We start from the raw sequence: 9,843 nt of genomic DNA, 5'->3' as shown, positions 1-9,843 counted from the left end.
GGAATGGAGAAATTTACATGTAAATAAAGAAAATATCTAAAATAAAAAAAAAAAAAGAGATTTTGTCTGTAGAGACAATTACTTCTTTCCTCTCATAGCCACAAACTGCTTATAGCCTCTACCTACAGTGGAGTTTCTGAAGTTTTCTCCAACTATGTTGGCTTGTCAACTCACATGAAGACATCCAAGAGGCTGCATTTAATTCATGGATGACAAGTATCAGCTACTAGTTATAATTAATTTTCATCAAAGAACTAAGAGGAGAAATCAAACCTCACTGATATGCTGTCAGTGGTGTCATGGATCACATTATATATGTGAAGAATCCAAATGAAAGGGAGTTCTGAGACAGAGGGGCTGTTTGATTTATACACTGGCTCTGCGTTGAGTGGCACGGCTATCTGTAGGGCTGTCTGTGTGGTTTTAGGCATTCTATTACCTACATTTAAATAAGATATCTAACTTAAAATGGAGATGGAAGCTTAAGACAATTCTTCTAACAGTAATACAGAAGGAGTATCTTAATGAATCAGGTGTAGGCACACAGCAGTGAAAGGAATACTAATAACCCACACAATGATAAAATAAGACAGTGTTCTTCCTGGTTAACCCTATGTACTTGTGTTTTTCCATGGGTACATGTCCTGATGGTGGTTTACAAGCAACTGCTCTTACCAGGAATTATATCTCCTTGAGCTTGGTTCTAGCTTTCTAGCTGTACTTTCTCATGTTTTCATAGTAACAATTCTTAATTCTTCATTTATCTATCATCCTTTACCAGTGAAACTTAAATTGTTTGGTTCTTTAAAAAGAATGTATTGAATGCATTGTTTCTCATTATTTTTCTCCAACCTACAGCACTTAATCATATTGCTATACAAATTCAACACCTTGTCCATCCTGTGGCTTCGTTTGTCAGTTCTCTGGGAGCCTGGAGAAGCATCTTGTCACGGGTCTGATATAGACGCACATATCTGTCCTCTTCTTTCTTCACTTCCAACACAACAAACTATCTTCCTTCCACCTCCACTAGAAAGATGAACTCTAAGTCATATCAGTCAGAATTTAGCCCTTACATCTTGGAAGAGAAGAGCTAAATTAGGAGTAATGAATTTGAGACTTCTTGAATTGAAAAGGACTCCTAGAAATAGGATAAAGTCACCTATCTCACTCAGGATACTAGGATCAAATTCTTAGCCACCCTGAAGCTCTATTTTATATCCTATTCAGTAGGGTTTTTTCTTCTGCCATTGCTTTCATGTTATTTTAATTTTTATAAACCTTTAATGAGATGATTTTAAACTACATATATATATATATACATATATATATATATATGTAAGTTAAACATGGAGATTGCTTTTGTTTGCTTTTATTTCTATACTTTGAATCCATATGAGAAGGAAAAGCATCAGAAAAATGGAGAGAATGAGACTGAGAGAGGTTACAGCCCATAGTACACATTTTCACAGAAGTTAAGTTGCTTACATATACAGTTGGCTATTCCAGAACAGGTCCAAGAAGTAAGACTCATGATGCCACCATATAGATGAGGAACAAAATACTGCAAGTTTGACACTTCTCCCCAGTGGTGTAGTTAGTGACTGGTCCTATGTCTGTTTAAATCTTCCCCTTTAACCTCTGTAATGTATATGTGCTGATTATATACTGTTTGTAAATAGCTATAGAAACTTTGCATAAAGCACAAACTCCTTTTGCAACTTCTTTGTGAAGCCACAGAGAAAGACTGCTATTATAATTTACTATTGCATTGATGATTAATTCCTCCCCTGACACCCCAGTAGAGATTTAATCCAGATCCTAGGGTCTACAATTTAGCTATATTACCAGCCCCTCACCCTTGTTTTTATATTTTATGTTCAGACAAACTTTCACTGAATTTTCCAGGCTGGCCTTGAACTCACTGTATAGATTGGACTGGCCTGAACTCACTCTATAGATCAGACAGACATTGAAATTGAGACTATCTTAACTCAGCCTCCTGAGTATCAAGGATGACATGCTACTGTCCTAAGACATAGTAGGTTTATTACCTTTAATCTTATTAAAACACCATGGATCAGATGTGTTCACATTCATATTGTTGTTGTAAAACTAAAATGGCATGCTTCCATACCAACCAACATTGTTATAATCAGTCAGGGTGGGGTCTAAACTTGTGCCATCAGCTTCTTTGCTGTTCAGTGAAGTGTATTAGGAGACCAAAACACCTAACAAAGTCACTAGGTCCTGATAGTATGTTTGTTTTATTTCCTTTCCCGGAATGACTATTCTATTTTCCTGGATTAATATGATCACACTGTAGCTCTGCTCCCTTCTGAAAGTTGAAGCTAAGAAAAACATTCCATCTTGCTAGAATAAATCAAGAGATAGTCACAGCCAGAGAAGAAAATGGATCTCGATACATGTACCACAAACTTGCAACCAGCCACCAATGTTTCCTTCCTGCCAGCATGCATTACATTGGTAAACTTCACTCTCAATTCTTTTTATTTTTGAAGAAAAGCATTTCCAGCTAATAACACAATTACACTTAAGTATCAGAGTGCATTTTAGTATTATTGCATTTGTTAAATCTAACTGAGTCCAAATTACTTCCTCAATGTTAATAAGAGACAGAGAAGAGGAAAAGCAGGAGGAGGGGGAAGAGGAGGAAGGTTGAGGGATGAGGAGAGGGAGGAGAAGACTTGGGGCAAGTGATGTTTTCAAGGGTCTAATAAAACTAAGAAGATTCACATACAGAATGATGGAGAGGAAAATAGAGATATCAAAGCTCCGTATAGCCTCAAGCCCAATAAATGTCAGTTAAACTTTCTGCCCACGGTTTCTATGGAAACTCCTTAAGTTAAGATAGAGCACAGACATTTTTGGACTTCAGTCCTAAGGCTGTTTAATTATAATGGAACAGGAGAATGTTAAGGACAATACTATTATAATATTGATAGCATTTAGGAATCAACAAATCGGTTTTGCAAAATAAATGCTGATTTAAAAAACATTGTTAAATTCATGTTAATGCCATGTGAATAAAAAGCGCCTTGTATTTACAGGACTGCACACATTATTTCCCTCAGGCGAACCCCAAATTAACCAAATGACATTCATTGAAAAGAGAGTTCTTTAGAGGCTTCATGCCAATTATATCCCCCCCTCGCCCAGTGAACAAAACCAAGGTCACAGCATATTTTCAATTAAACCCAAGATAGTACCAAAGTGCAGCACAGCTGGAAAAGCCAGCACATTATTACCCTATAGTTCATTTGTGAGCAATGAATAGGTCTCCAGTGCTTTTCTGTTTTATAGACATTTGAATATAAAAATAAAGAAAATAGCTGCAGATCAGCTTTTGCCTTCCAAAACAAACAAACATTTTCAGGGCATTATGCCTTGTAGTCAGAGAGAAAAAAAAAAGATTTCAAGTAATCAGAATTTCTCTGTCTGGTCTTTAATTTGGCCACAGAGAACCATCCGATTGATGGATTTATTCATTTCTTCCTTCTTTCACTAAGCAATTGAGTCATTTTTTTAAACCTACACAGTGTTACTGCCTGTGCTAAGGGATAGAGAAAGCAGGAATATTATACACTACCCCCTTCTTTAATTATACACTTTTCCCAGACTAATAATTGACTGATTTGGTCACTACACAGTAATGTGGGATGAACATGATTTACTAGCACTGGATAAAAGTTGGCCTCCTCAAGTAGATTACAATTTATTAAGACAAAAGGGTGCATAGTCGTAAAGAAAGAGTCTTTATCCAGCCTGCTGCCTCCTGACTTTTGGCCTCTATAAGTAGGATTGTCATTGTGGGTACTGTGGTAACAGAAAGTTAAAAATAAATTGTGTTGTGTGTGTGTGTGTGTGTGTGTGTGTGTGAGAGAGAGAGAGAGAGAGAGAGAGAGAGAGAGAGAGAGAGAGAGAGAGAGAGAGAGAGAGAGAGAGAGAGAGAAAGAGAGAGAGAGAGAGAAAATGAGGGTTATTCATAGGATGAGATATAATGGGTGGTATATCAGGGCTGTTCTCAGAGGAAAGCCACATAAGCAATTGTGCTTATGAACCCCAAGACCTATGCATAGTATTTATTCTGCACAATATCCTGAAGGATGAGGGTTTCAGAAGAGAAGCTAATCTCAAGGTCAGTTATCTCAGTAGTTGAATCAGAAAGCACTAAGCCTGCTTCAAAGGGAAACCTACACAAAATCAGAAAATAAGACTCAGTGGGTAGGTTATTCCTGCTGTTTCGCAGGGTTTGTTGTTGTTGTTATTGTTGCTTTAATTCAGTCTCTTTATAGTGGCTGAACTTTCCACAAATTGTTGTAGTGAGGGAAGTCTGTCATTTTTGTTATTGGATTTGACAGCATATGAGACAGTTTATTTGATAAGCTCCTGTTGTCATGTTCAGCATATTATGGTAACCAATCATCACCCACCTTGTTCTCCATTGGGGTCTCTGTGAAGCAAATAGGCAACGTGTTTGCCAACCTAAAAAACAAAAACAAAACAAAAAAAATAAACCTTATCCATTGGAACAATCCAGCACATTTCTTGATCTGCCATGACCAACAACACAGAGACCACTGGTGACAATATTTATTGAATCACCACTGTATTTAACACAGCTCTGGGCTGAAAGCCAAGGCATCTATTTTAACCACTGGCCATTTGGAATAATGCACTTTTCTAATGACAGGAAAAACATGCATTTGGATTCAGATCTGCAGTCCACACTTGGTTTTCATCTATTAGATTTGTGAACTTACACAAGTCAATATTTCTTTCTGATAGAGCGCTCTAGTCATAATCACCTCATAGATCAAATCAGATAATGCCTAAAATAAGTGGGCAGTTAAGAGTTAAACATCATCCAATTAGAAATGCCAAATGACATGTCAAGAGTTTAACATCAGCATCAGCTACAAATTTTATTGGAGTATTTTTTTCCTAGATCTAAAAACCAGAAAAACACATGCATTTTTCTCTAAAGAAGCATTAAGCAAAGAGAATGGAAATTAAAATCAAAATTTAAGAACCACACAGTGTATCAAGCAATGGTACACTAGACAATAGAATCTGTGGGGTTTTTTTTCTAGTTTAATTGTAAAAAACAAATACTTTTTTTTTTTATTTTTTGGTTTTAGAGTTTTATTGTAGAAAAACAGAAAGAGAGAAGGTAGAGAAGTAGAGGCCGACCATGATCACGTAGAGAGGGGGAGAAAGGAGGGGAGGAAGGAAGGCAAGACGTGAGAGTCAGAGCAAGACCTTACACAAACAAATACTTCCTAATCCTAATAATTACAGTAATTTATCTCAAGTTTGAACGTATATTTGTATACAAAATTGTACTGAGATGGAAGCCAGGCAACTGCATATAGGGAAATCCCCCAATCAGAAATTGAGATCTAACACTGGTCTGGATATCGAGATCACTAAGAATTCTATTCGTAGTAGGATTCGTAGTGGGGGCGAGCATATTTGAATTTTTAAGCAGTGAGGAAGAAATGAACATAAGACCTTTGGCTAACTTGGACAAGGAGGCCTTAGCAGGCAGAATATCCTGATAGCTCAATGAGTGAGTTTCAAAAGTGGGTGCTCTAATGTGTGTGATGGCTTCATTTTGATCAGATAATAAAATAAACACATTTACAAAGCAATTCACTACTACTAGACAACATTAGCATTAAGCAAATAAAACTGAGTTTTAGTGAAAGAGTTCTTAGTGACAATATGTAATTTTTAAGTTATCAATCTGAAAAATATGTAAACTTGATTTCATAATAACTGCTAGCAAATCTTCATTTTGTGAGAAATCTTGGCTCTCCTCCCATTTGAAGCGTGGACTACAAGTTGATGGGCATGGTACTAACAGTACCTTGAGGAAAGCACAGGAGATAGCAGGAACTGTCTGAAGTGAAAACCAAAAGATACAAGAGAAAAACATCTATTTATTGCTGAGTCACGTAACCAATTCTCAATTTCCATATTCATCAAAGTCCAGTAGCATTTTCATAGATCTACCAGTCAGTCCTTTCTAGAAAACATCCCACACTTGACTCTTAGGAAGCTATTCTATTCATTTTTTAATTCCACAATGGTCACTTTGTTGTATACCTGCTACAAATATTTTACTTCATGGACTACTGGAACCTTGAGTATCACCACACTAGAATATTGGATTTACTCTAAATTCACAAACTAAGCAACACTACAGTGGGTTTAGATGGCATCTACAAACTACTTAAGAATCTAAAACTTGCTGAAGTTCTTTATTAGCTGGAGAAGTTATCTGGTAGAGTTTTTGGAGTCACTTATGTATACACTCATATCATCTGCAAACAGTGATACCTTGACTTCTTCTTTGCCAATTTGTATCCCTTTGATCACCTTTGTTGTCTTATTGCTCTGTTTAGAACTTTGAGTACTATATTGAATAGATATGGGGAAAGAGGGTACTCTTGACTTGTCCCTAATTAATTTGATATTGGCTGTTGAATTTAACTAGCTTTCAGATTAGTATATGTAACCACTATCTTAAGTCCATCACTTGAAAGGACACAATTAATGTGTCCACTATAAAAGTTTATATTCAAACACAATTTTCACATTGAAAATATTTTAATATTTTATGAGCAATGTAACCTATTCAGTTATGAACTAAAACATGTACAAAGCACTTTGTTGGGAACACTGATTTTCATACTAACTCAGGCCATATTCATATGTATAACTCCTCTTCAGGGTCTACAATTAACCCAACACCTATGTGATGTTATTTCTGTTATCAAGATGCTAGACAGCTCCAAAATTATCTCCTGATTCATTCTATTTTCTTTGCAAAATTAGACTGTTCTATATTCTAACTCAATATCTCATTTTTGTTATATTTAACCCTCTTCAGTCTTTCCTCCAGAGACATAGTCCTATCAAACTTGATATTCAATTGTATTTTCCTCTGTTCATTGCTCAAAGTAGTATCAGTTACTGTATGTATGCATGTATGTATGTATGTATTTCTATATGTATATATATATATATCAAAATATACATATATATTTCCATATGCACCCTGATTTTTGAGCTTAAATTTACTTACAACAAATGTATTACCAAGCACTTTAAAATATTATACATTTGTTCCCTGCAAATATGTAGCAGATGCAGCTTGGTCTTCATACTGGTTCCCCAAACACTGGAGTATGGTGTACTTGAATCTGTTGCCTGTCTGTGGATCTAGTTTTCTTAATTGGACTTCATTGTCTGGCCTCATTGGGAGAGGACTACCTAGTCCTACAGTGATTTGATGTTGTACCTGGAGGGCGGGTACTCTCCATTATCAGATGAGAAGGGGAAGGTGAATGGGAGGAGGAGATGTGTGAGGGGGAGCTTGGATGAAAGGGTGCTGATATTGAAATCTAAAGTAAATAAGTTACTTAATTAACTTAAGTCATGTAAAAATTACACATTTACAGGTCAAATATATTATTGTTGTTTTATGTTTATATTATTATAGAGAAAATATTATAATTATATCTTTGTTCTCCTTTTCTTTCTTTTCCCCCACTCTTTCTATATATTATCCCCTTGCTCCATTTCAAATTTTGGCCTTTTTTGTAAGAATCATGACTCAAACATAAATTCCAATGATAAACCATTATAACACCAATATTTGGTTCAGATTTGGTGAAAACACATTTATGTTCTTGGTAGTTACGGAGAATAGCAACCAAGATAATAAAGAAGCAATGCCACGATGACAATGACAAAAATCTTCCTTCTATACTCACTCAACCCAGCAACTGAGTGTCAAAGGGGTCTTATTGCTTAGTCGTCTTGTAGAGTACTCCTCAAGTGCAGAGCTGAGAAAGAACCCATTTGCTTCACTGTAGCATTATAGCCCACTGGTGTCACAGCTCTTTCTTTTATAAAGCCAAGGCTTCCACACTGTTTTATCTAATATCACAGCTCAAATGTCATGTCTTGCTCTTTTTTCCTTTTTTCTTTTGGTGACTTGGTCCTTTTACATGTGACTTGTTCAGAAAAATCATACTTGCTTATTATTTATTTCCACTGTATTCTTTTCATTTTGCCTCTGATCACTCAGATAACAAAGCCTCCCATTAATTAACCTATTTTTTAAAAGATTTATTTATTATTATACATAAGTACACTGTAGCTGTCTTCAGACACTCCAGAGGGCATCAGATCGCATTATGGATGGTTGTGAGCCACCATGTGGTTGCTGGGATTTGAACTCAGGACCTTCAGAAGAGCAATCAGTGCTCTTAACCGCTGAGCCATCTCTCTAGGCCAATTAATCCATTTATTAATACAGTATAAGTGGTTTGCATTTACTTGAAAATGGTATTTTCAGTTGAAATTAAGAGGTATCTAGTATGCATCAATGTACAGATAATACACATTCATTTCTACAGCAGATAATGCTGAGCCAGAACAAGATGTGTGAACACCAGAAATGGTACACTCCAACTGTTCTTCACTTTTAAATAATAGCATCAGGTTGACCTCTACTCTTACTAATCTGAATCTCTACTCTGAAAGGACATATGATAGCTGTGGCATTTATCTCCATAAATGTAGTGATGAAGGATGGATCAAGGCTAGCAGAGTCATGAGTGACTTATCTGACTCCTCACACAAGTGAAGATAAATGACACAGAGTAGCCCACCGTGGATTATAAATAGTATTTTCACATTTGTGTCCACTAGTACAAACATTCTGTGGACCTTTTCCCTGACCTGACTGTGTTTCTTTTTCAAAACCCTGAACAATAACAACTGCGATCCTAGGGGGAAGTAAGAGGGGATGAAAAATGCTAAAGCCTTTTCTGTAACACAGATTACCCTATGAGAGAAGACCTCTGAAAACTGTCTCTCAGGTAACTGTGAACTGGCTGTAAGCCTCAGAATCAGATTTTCATGTGTCTCTGGTTGTTGTCATTAAGTTAATGTCATAAAAGAGTCACAAAGAGTTCCCAAGGGTGATATACTAGATTCTTGTCTAACCTGTAGAAAATTCCAACGATTTTAGCTCTAACAAATTCAGAAAGCTTCAAGTTTTTCACTGATGGTCTCCTTGATTTTTATTCTGTGATGTTACTTATTCACCGCAGATGATACATACTTCTGAATTTATAAGTCAAAGTAAGACATTGTCATAACGTTTCTTAAGCCCATGATAAGATGTAAATGGTACAGATTGCATAATACCACCATGAAAGAATATAAGCTGTGTACCCTTTATACTTATGTGAGGTGGCTGTTCAATGCTAGGGTGGCACAACATAGACATAGTGCCATAGAGAACACACAGGACTGAATAAATTGACCCCAGTCAAACATAAACCTATTCAAAATTTGTCCGTATTAGAAAAGATCAGATCCTCCTCACAGAATCTACCAGAAAATGCCTATGTCTAAATTGTCAGAAAGCTAAGCATTCTCTTTTTCAAAGCAAGTGAGAGTTGTAGTTTTTGCACCTTCCAGATGTTCCCTAGCATTCATAGTCCTTCTTCCCATGTGCTGGTAGGCTCTTTTGCTACCCCTTTAGCCAAGACAAATGTTGACTCTTGTGTATAAACTCACTCATATTCAGTCTTATGTCATCGTTACTTCAGATATAAGGCTAGTCTTATATTCTAATTGTTTATATTCTATTTACCATGCTACTTTGGTAAAAGTATCTAATTCAATTTCAAAAGGACATCGCTCTATATATGTATTTCAAAATATACAAAAGCATTTTTATTTCTTCTCCACCAGTCTAATTGTTTCTTCTTCTTCTTTTCCTCTTCCTCCTCTTCC

General features: G+C 36.1%; 1 protein-coding gene across 5 annotated transcripts in view; it reads right to left on the bottom strand.

Moving 5' to 3' along the window:
* The window catches only part of Lrrc4c (leucine rich repeat containing 4C), a 1,245,152-nt gene that overhangs the window by 28,000 nt on the left and 1,207,309 nt on the right, over positions 1-9,843 (bottom strand). For 4 of the 5 annotated variants that reach the window (XM_031371128.1, XM_031371127.1, XM_031371130.1 and 1 more), the window contains one exon: positions 4,455-4,506. The exons of the other annotated variant lie outside the window; for it this stretch is intronic. The gene's annotated coding sequence lies outside the window, so the exon portion shown is untranslated. The remainder of the gene's footprint in view (positions 1-4,454; positions 4,507-9,843) is intronic. 5 annotated transcript variants of the gene reach the window in all.

The sequence above is a fragment of the Mastomys coucha genome, unplaced genomic scaffold (genome assembly GCF_008632895.1).
Source record: "Mastomys coucha isolate ucsf_1 unplaced genomic scaffold, UCSF_Mcou_1 pScaffold15, whole genome shotgun sequence".
Lineage (NCBI taxonomy): Eukaryota > Metazoa > Chordata > Mammalia > Rodentia > Muridae > Mastomys > Mastomys coucha.
Note: the sequence above shows the minus strand (reverse complement) of the source record. Positions and strands in the feature narration are given on the sequence as shown.